Below are 14773 nucleotides of genomic sequence, written 5' to 3' on the forward strand. Positions count from 1 at the left end.
ATCAGTTGTCTTTAAAAAGCCGTAAAAATGGGACCAATCCCTGCACAGTATCTGCACTATGAATGCAACTTATGATCTTTCTGTTGCCAGGGGGGGTGTAAAGTCTGATGACAGTCTTATGACTGAATTGTCACAGTAAAGCTCCTCTACTAAACATTTTCTTCAAAGGAATCAAATGACTACGTGTAAAGTGAAATGGGGTCACTTGGAGTTTGGAGCTTTTTTTCTTGCCTCTTTTAGCTCTTTTTTTTTTTTTTTTTTTTTTTACTGCACATCTTCATTGCTCATCAACCTGGCTTAAAAGCTCTGATAAACCTAGTGTAAGCTACCTGCTCAGCACCAAACTGGTAAAGAAAGTGCATTTAGCAGCTATAGGGAGATATATTTATCAGGAAGTGGTGGGGACCAAACCAGAGCTAAAAGAGACTGAATATTGGACTTAAATCCATGAAGTGGCCAGAAACACGACTCCAAATGAATATTATGTCTACTGGATGTGTACATAAGCGGTTGTTTGCTAACATGTGGTCTTGATATGGATATCTTCCGCCCCTTAGTGGTTTAAAAATATCTAATAATGCATTTAAAACCACATATGAGCCTTGTACAGTCTTTCTCTTTATCTGTGCATGAAAATAAGGCATTTGATAGATTTATGAACATCTCTAAACTGACTGAGTCAACTTTAGGAAGAGCCTGGAAATGGCTCAAACCGGTTCAGTTACTTGTGTTTTTGTTTACAAAGACTCACAAAAGGTTCCAGCTATCAACTTGATCAGTAGAGATTTATAAACAAACTGTATGAGGCTGATGGAGTTAAAAAAGTTTGTGTTGCTTCCTGGTGTTGCTGCTGAGCTGCTGCTGAGCTTCTGCAGTGCTGCACCCTTTTGGCCGAAGTCCAACCTGCGACTGTACGTCTGCCTTCCTGCCTCGCTGCACGTTCACTCAGCTCAGGACAAACACTCTTCACCTCGCAATACCACCAGGAATGTGACACACCTTCTTCTTACTATAAACATAAGTTATACATGAAGACACAAAGGCTTGAACCAGTGTTTTAAATTCTTGTTTTGTTTTCTCAATATTTTAGCAGGTTTTTAGTCATTCTAGCAGTGTGGCTCTAAGGAGGGAAATGTCAGGAACACCTTTGTAGGTGTTCAAAAGTTCCTGTGCTTCATATATTTTGTACAATATCAATGAGCCAACTTCACCAGGTGCTGAAATATCTGTCGCTCATAATCACATTTACTACCTTTCTCTTTATCTGTGTATGAAAATAAGGCAAATAATAGATTCATGAACTCACAGCAGTGACTCTTTCTCTCTAAACTGACTGAGTCAACTTTAGGAAGAGCTTGGAAATGGTTCAAACCGGTTCAATTACTGTTTTTGTTTACAAAGACTAACAAAAAGCTTCAAACCGTATGAGGCTGATGGACAAAAAGTCTGCGTTGCTTCCTGGCGTTGCTGCTGAGATGCTGCAGTGCTGCACCTCTCTGGCCAATGTCCAACCTGCGACTGCTGGTCTTCCTTCCTGCCTCGCTGCACATCCACCCAGCTCAGGACAAACACTCTTCACCTCTCAATACCACCAGGAATGTGACACACCTTCTTCTCACCACAAACCCAAGTCATACATGAAGACACAAAGGCTACACCCTTGAACCAATGTTGACCAACTCAAACACTAACAGGATTTTAAATTCTTGTTTAATCATCTTATTATTTTAACAGTCATGCTAGCAGTGTGGTTCGAAGGAGGGCAATGTCGGTCTGTCATTCGAACGCTTCTAATTGTTAAAATGGATTGCTATAATATTTCAGGAGCCAGGAAATCCCATTCATTTTTATCATAGAAAACGTTATGTGACTCACAGTTTGAGCTCTTCTACGAAAGATGAACTCCTGAACTCCTGTTCAGTGCTAATTAGCAAATATTAGCATGCTAACTTAGTGCTGCACTAAGGTGGTGAACATGTAGTCAAGTCAATTTTATTTATATAGCGCCAAATCACAACAGAAGTTATCTCAGGGCACTTTTCACATAAAGCATCTCTAGACCGTATTCTTTAGTTTACAGAGACCCAACATTCTTCCATGAGCAAGCAAAGACTCCCCTTTAACAGGAAGAAACCTCGAGCAGAACCAGGTCTGGGTGGGCGGCCATGTAGGCTCTTTTTGCTTGACAAATGACTGAAATGATCAATCAACTATCAAAATTGTTGTCAGTTAACTATTATTGGTGTCAATAGAGTGCTTAAGATAGTGAACAAGGTATCTGCTACTACAGCTAAACATCTTCAGGTTAGTATGAACATGTGTAAACACGCCATCAGCATCACTCTTTTTCCACTGTTTCATTGTAAATAACTTAATTTATTGTTAATAAATTTAAATAAGTTTATTATTGTTCATATTTGTATTTTAGCTGCTGTCTTAGCCAAACATTACAGTGAATGCAAGAACAGATAAAGGTTCACTTTCAGGATTAGAAGTATTACAAGCAGCAATTAGTAAAGAGTTCAATAGTTGAAGCCTTTATGAGCTAATAAAAGAAGATTTCTTTTGAGGTGTCCTGAGTTTTATTTGAATTGGACTGAGACTATTCGATAAAACAGCCTTTTAAAAGCTATTTAAAGCCCCATTACACAGTCTAAATATCACAGTGGTGAAGCTAAAATTAAAACAGCTTTTTCTTGATTATGAAAGAGGACTTTGTTAAAGATTTCAGCCAACATTAACAAATACATAAGCATAGCAATCATTGCTCAAAGGTCTTTGTCTATGAAATGTACCAGTATTTAATTATTCTTTCTGTCAATTACTCTGTAAGTGTAGGTGTCATTTTTTTCCAGCCAGGAAAGATCTCACATAGGGATGAAATTCTTCTTTCTATTGTTAACCAGATGTCAGCTGTTTCTCCATGCTGTCCCGTCCCCATGTTTCCATTTTCTGAGAATAAGTACAATGCTCTTGCTGCGTCCCATGACACAGTGACTCATGTATAGGCTCGGGCACATGGAAAACATAGATCTGATTTAACTCTTGGCTCAGCAGCATCCGCCTGAATGTTCAAATGGTTATGAATCAGATTTAATGTTGTTTGTCATTGTTTTAAGGAATGATTTTTTTTCAGCGGCAAAAAGGTCTGCATGTTTTACTGTTTTTGGTGCATTAAAAATAAGGATGGGTTTTGAACTCCTTAAAGGGGACATATCGTGCACCTTTCCAGGTCTATATTTTTAATCAGGGGCTGTACTGGAATATCTTTGCATTATTTACAGTTAAAAAAAACTCCTTATTTATCTTATACTGGCCCTGTATGCAGCCCCTCAGTTCAGCCTCTGTCTGAAACAGGCCGTTTTAGCTCCTGTCTCTTTAAGGCCCGCCTCCTGGTGAGCCCACTCTGTTCTGATTGGTCAGCTTCAGGAAGTTCCATCAGACTGCATCTAGTAGCAGGATTTCATTTCTTTTCCTCGTTCTTTACTCAAAATGTCAACTTCTCAAGTACACCCGTACGCGTTCAAGCCGAAATCCAATCTGAAATATGAGAATGGGCATCTCAGACAATACATGGAAAAACCTTAGCAACCTTAGGACTAGTCGTCGACACAATAGAAAAAAACGTTGCAAACAAAGCTGTCAAGCAGGTTGAAGCCCTGACTTTTGACTTGCAGGGAGCATTTCAATATACCTCAAGTTTTGGAACTCTGACCATGTTTAACATCCAACATCAGAAAAGTATATAAATTAGTGAAAACAAGAAAACCAGAAAAAAACATATGTCCCCTTAATGGTGGAACTGACTATTTTTTACTGTCAAAGGTATCATCTGACTAACTCCATAACTGAAAGCTGCCGCTGAAAACTATTCATTTTTATCCCGGTAACCAAAAACAGGACAAAGTCACCAAACTGAGACAAAATCTTCTGGGTTTTTTTATACGTAAATGTCTCAAATTCCTTCTGGGTGTCTTTCTTCAGAAAATTGATTCCCATGACTACTTGTGTGTGAAAGTGTGTAGTGATTTCACAGAGAATTATCACCCGACTGCAGTTTTCCCACATCTAAGTATCTTCAGTGAGACGGATAAGTGAAATTAGCTGTTTCCCTTTGCTTCCAATCTTTATGCTAAACTAAGCTAATCAGCTCCTGGCTATATAATAGCTTCATATGTACAGTAACACGAAGATATCAAGTTTTTCATCTAACTCTCCTCCGACTCATGAAACTTTCCGTATCAAGATTAATGTGAAACTTGCGTGGAAAAAGTTAGTATTTCATGTCGTTATTAGATCAAAGTTAATACTTAAACCTGCAATAACAGATTTTGTTTGGCCGCATGTTTTCAGCAGAAACAAGTTGTGAACACAACACTGACATATCATCATCTTTTAAGTTAATATGTTGAACACAGTTGCTTATTTCCACATCCAGCAGTTACAGAGCAACATTATCATTCATTTGGAGTCGTGTTTCTGTCCACCTGGGGAATGTAAGTCCAGTATTCACTCTCTATTACTTTTAAAGCATGTTTGGGTTTGGCCCCTGATTATATCAATGACTTATCAGCCTGAATGCAGCCTAAGATCCTCCGGCAGAGGTCTGTTAATAATTCCTTGGTGAAGGCTAAAAACCAGAGGAGACGGAGCCTTTGAAGTCAAGAACAACCTGCCGGAGGAGATCAGGCAGCTCTGTTTCTTCTTTTAAATCTCTCTTAAAAATGCACTTTTTCAGAATCGCTTTCTTCTAAATTGGTTCTTTTTCCATTTTTACTTTACTTGTTTTTACCAAGCAACAACCTCCAGGGCTGAAAAATGAAGCCAATGCAGAAGTGCCAAAAACTGCAGTTCCTCTAATGGCCACTTGAGGCTCCAAAAGCGAGGCAATCCCCATAGACCCCCATGTTAAAATACCCAACTTTACAGCAGAAATAAACATGTTTACAGCCTGGTACAAAAAATGGTCTCTATAGCTAATTTCCCCTTTCATGACAACTGTACGGGGGGTGAATTTTTTATAACTGGCTGCTTTAAGTGACAGGTCGCTAGCCGCTAGGTGGCTTGTTTCAACAACCAGGCTTCATTTGGCCGCCTCAGCTTCGATCTTTGCTGAATTTTGGATTAGCTGGGAGTTAGGCGGAGTCAGGCGCTGCCAAGATGGTGACAAAGATGGCCGCCCACTTTGAGCTTCAAAACTGCTCTTCAGAAACCAACGGGTGACGTCACTGTGGCTACGTGGCTGGTAAGAAAAGATCTCCATAGAGAAATGCGATACTGGTCAGAATGGAAAAAAGAGTGTCGAAAACCTGAACGCAGGTGGCGAAAAACAAATCTCAAAGTTCATTATGACATTTATAATTTGGAACTGAAAAATGCAAGGCGGTCCTTCTTCTCTGACATCATTACCAAAAATAATAATAATGCACGTGCCTTATTTGCTACTGTCGACGGGCTAACAAACCCTCCTGTGTCAGTAGCCCCTGAACTTCTATCCACCAAGGCTTGCAATAAATTTACCTCCTTCTTCACTGACAAAATTCAGAAAATCAGACAAGCAGTCAGTGCCTCTATATCAGGTGCAGGATATGCGTTGTCCCTGTGTCCACTTAAAATCAATTTGAGTAGTATGACACAATTCCATCCGATCAACCATAAAAACCTGGAGGACATTATACAACATCTGAAATCCTCCTTCTGCTGCCTTGATATTCTGCCTACAGGCTTTTTCAAAATTGTTTCACACTGTATGGCCTCAGATCTTCTACAGATTGTCAACACGTCTCTTCTCTCAGGTGTCTTCCCACAGGCCCTGAAAACTGCCGTCATCAAGCCACTCTTAAAAAAGAACAATCTAGACACATCACTAATGAGCAACTATAGGCCCACAGCACTGAGACTGCTCTTGTTAAGGTCTTCAGTGACATACATTTAAAAACCAACAGTGGCAAAATTACAGTATTAGTATTACTGGATCTCAGTGCTGTTTTTGACATGGTCGACCACAACATATTTCTAGACAGTCTGTAAAACTGGGTGGGACTTTCTGGCACAGTACTAAACTGGTTTGAATCCTACTTAAAGGGCAGGGATTACTTTGTGTCTATAGGTAATTACATATCTGAGCGGACAAAAATGACATGCGGAGTTCCCCAAGGCTCAATTCTGGGGCCTCTTCTGTTCAACATCTACATGCTCCCACTAGCTCAGATTATGAAAAACAACAAAATATGCTACCATGTTATGCAGATGACACACAAATTTACATAACCGTATCACCAGGGGACTATGGTCCAATACAAGCACTGAGTAAGTGCATTGCACAAATCAGTGATTGGATGTGCCAGAATGTTAATTACAACAATTAAACAAAGACAAAACTGAAGTCATTATTTTTGGAGCCAAGGAAGAACATTTAAAAGTCAGCGCTCAGCTTCAATTGATAATGTTAAAAACTACAAACCAAGCCAGAAATCTTGGTGTAGTCATGGACTGAATTTCAACAGCCACATTAAGACAATTACAACATCAGCCTACTATCACTTGAAGAATATATCAAGAATTAAAGGACTTATGTCTCAGCAGGATTTGGAAAAACTTGTCCATGCATTTATCTTCAGTAGACTCGACTACTGATCGATTTTTTAAAAAATCGATCAGACAGCTGCAGCTGATTCAGAACGCTGCTGCTCGAGTCCTCACTAAGACTAAGAAAGTGGATCATATCACTCCAGTTCTCAGATCTTTACACTGGCTTCCTGTCTATCAAAGAATTGATTGTAAAATACTGCTGTTGGTTTATAAAGCACCAAATGGTTTAGGGCCGAAATACATTTCTGATCTGCTGCTACGTTATGAACCATCCAGACCTTTCAGGTCGTCTGGGACAGGTCTGCTTTCTGTCCCCAGAGTAAAAACTAAACATGGAGGAGCAGCGTTCAGTTTTTATGCTCCACATATCTGGAACAATCTCCCAGAAAACTGCAGGTCTGCGGCAACTCTCAGTTCTTTTAAATCACAGCTGAAGACTGAAGACTGTAACTTTTATTCTCTTGTTTTGTCAGTCTTATTCCCCTTTAGCTTCTTTTTATTTCCAAATTTAACACTTTTTAATTGTTTTTATATGTCTTTTATGCCTTTTATGCTCTATGTAAAGCACTTTGAATTGCCTTGTTGTTGAAATGTGCTGTACAAATAAACTTGCCTTGCTTTACGTCCTTATTTTTTACAGTCTATGGTTTTTTACTGTGTTTTAGTCATTCATACCTCGCTTGTCATTGTTACAGTAACAATTCTACTTTTATTTGTTATTTATCTGGTAATTTCTCTTGTTTTTTATGTCTTTGTGAAGCACTTTGTGTTTGAAAAGTGCTATATAAATAAAGTTATTATTATTATTATTATTATTATTATTATTGTTATTAATATTAAGGTGTTTTTAAATTAAGTTTGTCTATTTGTTTTCTGGAATGAAGCTTCAGTTATTATGAGCACAGCAAAGCCAAGACTGACATTGTCACATATGAGTCTGTTGCCCTTTAAAACGGCGTCATTGTCCTGTTTTGTTATCACAAGGTTGAACTCAGACTAACCTGTTCTCACTGTCAGTATGTACAGTGCAGCAGGCAGCGATTAGACAGCACTGGGCCAACATGCAGGTCGGCTCGTCCTCGTGTTTTATCGGCTGTTTATGACATTTCACTTCTTCAATGACAAGCATTTAAACGTGTGACATCACCAGGAGCCAATCAGCAAGTCTGTAACGCCGCTCTCACAGCTTTTTACATATTCCTGATAAACTGCTGGTTAGGCAAATTGGACATGTTGTAAAACTGTCACCAAATTTGAAGGAACAAAGTTGATACTGATACTGTGCATGTGTTTCTATTCGCCCCAGGTTGTATCTCTCATGTATTAACATACATTCATGTCACACAGGTAAGCATCGGTTTCTCTGAAAAACCCAGAAGGTTTTTTAAAAACACTTACTGCTGTTCTGAAGGTATTTCCAGAATCCCCAAAGACTTGTTTAAATATCTGGATGAAGAAATAGTTTGTCTGCTGCACAATAAAAAAGATTTTTAACCCATTTCCCAAGTTGCCCCTCTCTATCTGAATCAAAACAAAGATGGCTACCTGGATAGGAAGCAGATTGTAGTCTGGTTTGTCTTGATGTCTCCATGTTCTGTCCCTTCTACCACTGTCGCACTGCAGTAATAATTAAAAAAAAGAAAAAAGTTGCAAGAATTGCAACGTGTTCATTCAGCAGATGGAATATTTTTTCATCCAGATGGTTAGAAAAGTCTTTGGAGAGCAGAAGAGCTGTAAGTGTTTTTAAACGACCTTCTGGGTTTTTCAAACATTGCCAGTTAATTTTTAATAATTTTTAGAGAAACCGTTGTTTATCTCTGTGACCAGAATATATGCTAATACAAGACTGTCCTGCCAAGAAAAACACAATAGGTTGTAGCAGCAACTACCACGACTTGCGGCTGAAGTACCTTAAAGTGCCACCGTCAGCTGCTTGATGCTCCAACTGACTCCCATTCAGAAAGCCTCAACTTCTCTCTAGAAAGTGAATTATTTTTTTCAATGACATTTCAACATCATTATGGTCTCAAATGATAAATTCAGGCTGATGGTCATTTTGGAAATTACTGCTCCTTTAATAAGATTTGAAGACTTTGATGTCTGCCGTGTGGGCGTTGATTCAGTTGGTTCATCTGCTGCTCTCCCCGGCTGCGGGACTCACACTGAGTTGGACTCACTAAGTTGAATGTTTCTCGATTATGATACCTGTCCTGTTAGCACTGATCGATGTTCCCAGTAAGCTAGCGTTAGCTTTGGTCTGAGGTAGCAGGGCGTGTTTCCAGAGCGTGACAGGCAACACACCACACTTCTTATTTCAAAGGTCCTGGATCCAAACAGAAGAGATGGTGCCAACTCTGGGCTTCCAACCGGCTCCACTGCAAACAAACGATAGACGTCACACCTGACTGCATCCATCTCTATATACAAGCTATGTTCCACACTTGCTTCAGCCTCCAGCTGTGGAAGCTGTCACTTAGTTCAGAATAAACATAGAGGAAACTAAGAAGTGATGCAAATGTGCACAAAGTCAATGAGAAAGTGCTCAGAGACACAGATTCATGCTAACAAGTGTCTTCATGTTGTTTTCATTCCTTCAGTTTTTTGCTCCAGAGTATGATGTCATTTTATAATCACCTTGTCAGGCTTCACACAGTCACCTCTGCAGAGGACTTACAGAAAACATAAAGATAAGAGCCCGCATTCATGACGCATATCTGCTCTTATATGTACTCTGTTTGTCTGCAGGCGCAGAACAGGCTTCACATTTACACTTTGTCCAGATAAGATATTGACGGCCGCTGTTCGTTCCCTGCAGCTGATACAAGTACAGTATGTCAGCTCAGTGACAAACAGAAATATAAATAGTTTTTGTCTATATTTGTTAAAGTATGGATGCATTTTCTTTTAAGAGCTACTGAAACGTTTTGGAACAGAAATACCTGCTTGTCCTGTGCATCAAATCACACACTGTGGTCCTTCATTTTTCTGTAACTTCACTTCAGTTTTTGATTTTTTTGGTTATGTTTTCTGAGTTTTTGTCTTTTATAATTTGTTGTATTTTCTAAAATGTTGTTGTGTTTTCTAATTTTTTGTTGTGTTTTCTGATATTTGTTGTGTTTTGCACATCAGGGTCTCCGTATAAAAGTGTTTTGACCTGATAATCATCAAGTCAGTGCTTACTTTAGCTCTAACACTTCTCCCTAAAGCATTTAAATAACAAAAAGAAAGCAGAACCAGTGATGCATGGCTTCACATTATGTTACTTAAAAAAAAACCTGCAGGGGAAAATAGATATTTTGTGAATTAGGCTGAGAAGATGGGTGCATTATTATATAAAAATGTTGCACTCTGAAGGACAGGGCATTTATCGTCGAGTTTACAAGCATGTTACTAAAAATGTATTAGAGATATTTAATCTCTTGCCCTCTATAAATCCTCTCAGAGCTCTCAGTGGTTTGCAGCAGAACACAGGAGCCATTTTCAGAGCTGCAGATACTGTAACAAAGACTCAGCTGACGGGTCGATGACGTCAGAGCGAGGCAGAACAAAGCCTCGCCTCTGACCTCTGAGAAATCACCACTGATAACACACATTGACCACATGCAGCCAGAGATACAAAGACTTACAGTGCAGCACACACTTGCTCAGCCTCGTCTTCAGGCGTGGACACTTCCTGTCTACAGTTTTAGGTTTCTTACAAGAGGATCTGTAACGGGGAAGGTGATTCATAACTACCAAGTACTGAGATAATCATTGTTGTTTCAACAATCAGGAGGAGATATGTTGTAACATGTTGTGCATAAAAGTCGGTGACAGATTTATGCAGATAACATGTTTTTGCATGTTTGCACACACACTTTTCTGATTTCCAGTGCTGGGAGAAGAATTGAGATCTTTTACTTAAGTAAAAGTTGAGATACCACAATACAAGTAAAAGTCTTGCATTCAAATCTTACTTAAAGCCGCTATAATCAACATATTTTATAATATCAATGAGCTGATTGTGTGTAATATGTGTGTATAGTAGCAGGATTTCACGACTTTTTCTCGTTCTTTATGCAAAATGTCCAATTCTTAAATACATCTGTACATGTTTCAGCCAGAATTTGAAATATGAGAGTGGACGATGCAAGCAATACATGGAAAAACCTTAGCAACAACCTCAGCAACAGACGGCCGTTTGTAGGCATGCGTGATGATCTGACGTCAGCTCGTCGGCAAGGTAGAAAAAAACGTTGCAAACAAAGCGTTCAAAGCAGGTTGAAGCCCTGATTTTTGACTTGCAGGGATAACTTCTATAAACGTTAGCCTCAAGTTTTGGAATCTGACATCATAAGAGTATATAAATAACAGAAAATCAGAAAAAGTGTAATATGTCCCCTTTAAAGAAAACAATGTCGTCAAATTTTAAATTTCGTTTAAAAACAAGCAGCAGAACATGAATTCTGCCTGCATAAAATGCCTCATATTGGCAAAATGAAGATAAAACTGCTTTTGGAATTTGTCATTTTTTTAATTTAAGTATCAAAATATTTTCAATTATCTCAACACTTTATGTTCCTCTATAACACTTTATGATACTCTGTCCTACTTGCAACCAAGAGTTGTTTTATCAGATTTACACAAATCTGGATAAATTTGTAAATGTTTGTGTAGTTTGAGTTTAGAAAGTTATTTGAGGATTTTGGATTTGAGGTTTTCTAGGGTGCTCCTGGTCTTAGCAGACACACACACATACAACAGCCCTCTTTTCCGGGGACAATAATGGTCCCCAGTGTCCCCACTGCTGAGAGCCCATTTACAGTGTTGGATTCCTGCCAACCAGTTCTTCCATTAAATGAAGACGAGCAGAGCGGCCCTGCTCTCTCTCTCTCTCTCTGAGCGACTGTAGCGTAACGCTGATTAACCCGCCATTGTCGTCTTGCTCAGAGTCTGACCCCACACCTCGGCGTTCAAAACAATTGGCTGCCGTCCAAACTGTGTCGCAGGAATGTCGGTGGAGGGTCGCAGCAAGACGAGAGTGGTGGCGTGTTCTAATGAGCCGAGTTCCCAGGGTACAAATAACTCAGTGGATGGTTGAAAAGCAGTGAAACTATCCTGTAATTCCATTTTTTAAAATCTTTTTGTTTATTTTTCTTTCATGTTGCCCCAGTTACATCATGAACCAGGCTCATATGGCCTCAGTTTTATCTCTCAGGTCTCCTTTTGTCATCCTGTTTTTTTTTTTATATTTTCATTGTTATCTTGTCTATTCTGTACTAACAACAGCTATCGCATGTCTGTTCGTGCTGGGAGAGAGATCCCTCCTCTGTTGCTCTTCATGAGGTTTCTTCCAGTTTTTCTTTCCCTGTTAAAAGGATTTTTTTTGTGGAGTTTTTCCTTATTTGAACCGAGGGTCTGAGGATAGATTATACTGTGTTGCTGTACAGACTGTAAAGCCCCCTGAGGCAAATGTGTGATATGTGATACTGGGCTATATAAATAAAAAATGACTTTAGATATCGTGACCCAGAAAACACTTAAATTTGGAGATCATGTGCCTCTTTTGACCTTAATATGTTAAACACATTATTCCTGACAAAAAATGGCAAAAGTTCTGAAAATCAATCAATCATTTCAGTCATTTATCAGGCATCAAGAGTTTATATGTCAGCGTCATACTAACATACCAGGAAAAAGATATTAATTTCATTCACAGTGGAATCTTTTGTGTTTCCCTGGCAGGACAAACAAGCATCGGTTTTCCATCCTGATCAATTGTAATTCAGGAGACGACTGGAACAGATTCAAAACAAGCTTATCAATATTTTATATATTAATTAGACCACAGAGGAGGCCGGTGGCTTTTTAATGCCCTGCAGAATGGAAACAGTTGCCCCTCACAGACAATGACTGCATGTGAAACTGGGTCACAGACATATTTTTTTTTAACTGGAGTATCTACAATAGCAGGCTCAACAGCCTGTTTGATGGCTGACAGTTTGATTTATTTTGTGTGTGTAAGGAACTCAGGGCAACACACCTCCTGTTAACACACTGTAAAGAGGAATGTGACTCACCAGATAACAGCAAGTACATTGAAATATTTCTAGCTCAGAAAAGTTGTCTGCTAAACACACCTGATCTTCATCAGGAACATTCCTTCAAATTCAACATGATTGCACCATGATGTTTACATTCTTACAGTCTTACCTGTGGTGAGGATACAAATGCAAAGTTTGCACTGTTTTTTAGAGGAAAAGCAACAGAAACATTAAATATTATTAGTTAAGAAAAAGAAATAATGAAAATCGATGCAGCAGAACATCAGATATCCATGAGATTCCACACATTCCTGGTCAAAACATGGTGCCTACATTACCCACAATGCAAAGCAAACTTGAAGTCTTCAACCCTAACTGATGCTGACTCTAGTGACATCACTTGAGGCAATTTATCAGATTTCACACAGTTCCCTCTGGAGTCACAAAAGGCTTCATACTGTTTATGCTGTCAAAGTGCATAAACTGCAAATACAGTATATAAACATATGCATACAGTATATACAGTGTATATGCATGTGTGTGTGTGTGTGTGTGTGTGTGTGTGTGTGTAATTATGTAAAAGTCTAAACAACCTTAAAGGATATATCTGGTGATTTTATATATTTTTCTTATTGTCAAATCTTGTGCAGAGCCGAACCAGCAATGAACTCATCGTACTAACAAGTATTATGTGTGTATCCAAAGCCTGATATATCTCATTCCTCTGTGCCGTCGACCTCCGTTGTTGTCCAAAAACTATTAAAAACACATCAGTGAGCCGCACCGCTGCACTGGGTGACATGTTCCTCTGTGTCATGTTAGTTTGTTTAAAAACGGCTACAAAGACTAATAACAGCGATCACGTTTTCAGTCTCTGGAGAGTAGTTCTGTGTAAGGCCACTGAGCATGTGCGTGACGCTTGTTGAAAACCTCTTGACTTTGTACTGAAGTTCTTTGAGAAATTTACAATGTAGAACAAAGTCAAGAGGCTGAAAATATGACCGCTGTTATTAGTCAATCTCAACAAAACTCATTAGATATGTTGACAATAAGAAAAACGCAGAAAATCGCCGGGGAAATCATTAAAAGTTGACAACCAGGGTTCAAACTGTGCGTGAACTCCTCCTCTACTCAAGTGTCCACGAGCAGGAGAAACCAGGGCAGCTCCACAGCTGTCACTGTGGAGTCAAGACAGAAGAGAATTCATATTTTTATCTCCTGATGATATCATTACTGGAAGCACTTCTTACAAACATGACTCCATCAGAATCGCCAGGCTCACTTTCACTCTGATAGACGCCGTTATTGATCTGATTCGATCTGTTTTTAAACCTCATAAAACTGCCATTTTGACAGAGACAAGAGAGATAAAGTGAAGCTTGTGTAAGAGGTTTATTAGAAACCTACGAGCACCAACACAGCTTTGCTCTCTGCGTCTCTTTTCAGCTCGTAATCTCATCATCGCTACTTTCCTGCCCCCCCTCCCCTCTCCTCTCTCGTGCTCTTTTAGTCCCACCGGGATTAAAGGGTTAAAAGAAAACTGCAGAGCTGAGGCAGCACTCCGTGAACTCGCAGAGTCTCTCCCTGTCATGATACCAGGCTTTTGATGGCATACAGTCAGATAAACACAGATCCGCAACAGCAGGGAGGCGGCACATGTGAACTCCTGACAGCCTTCTTCATTATAAAAGAATGAGAAAATGAAATAGGAATATTGTTTATTTTGCAGAAAAAAAACAATAGAAAATCATCTTACACTGCTGTGAGAGAGATGAGAAATGGGGAAATTTAGATTATACGGTGGTTGAGAGTAAATTATCAAATGAGATGATATAAAATTTCATAACACCAAAACACTGAAAGAGATCCGAGACTTCTCGTGCTCTACTTGAGTGCAGTTTTTTTTTTCACTTTAGCCCCTTTAATCCAATTAGAAACTAGTTTTAATTGAAAAATATTAGTTTAAGGGTGAATTAAAGCATCCTCTTAAACATAAAACCATCTACCTTCACTTCCGTCTCTTCTCTTTTTAAACTATTTTAGTCTTAAACGATGAATCCAATTTCTTGTGTCCTATTTTGATGTCCCTCCAAATCTCTTTATCTCCTTTAATCCAATGAGAAACTAGTTTTAACTGAAAAATATTAGTGTAAACTTGA

Source organism: Thunnus maccoyii, chromosome 16 (assembly GCF_910596095.1).
Source record: "Thunnus maccoyii chromosome 16, fThuMac1.1, whole genome shotgun sequence".
Lineage (NCBI taxonomy): Eukaryota > Metazoa > Chordata > Actinopteri > Scombriformes > Scombridae > Thunnus > Thunnus maccoyii.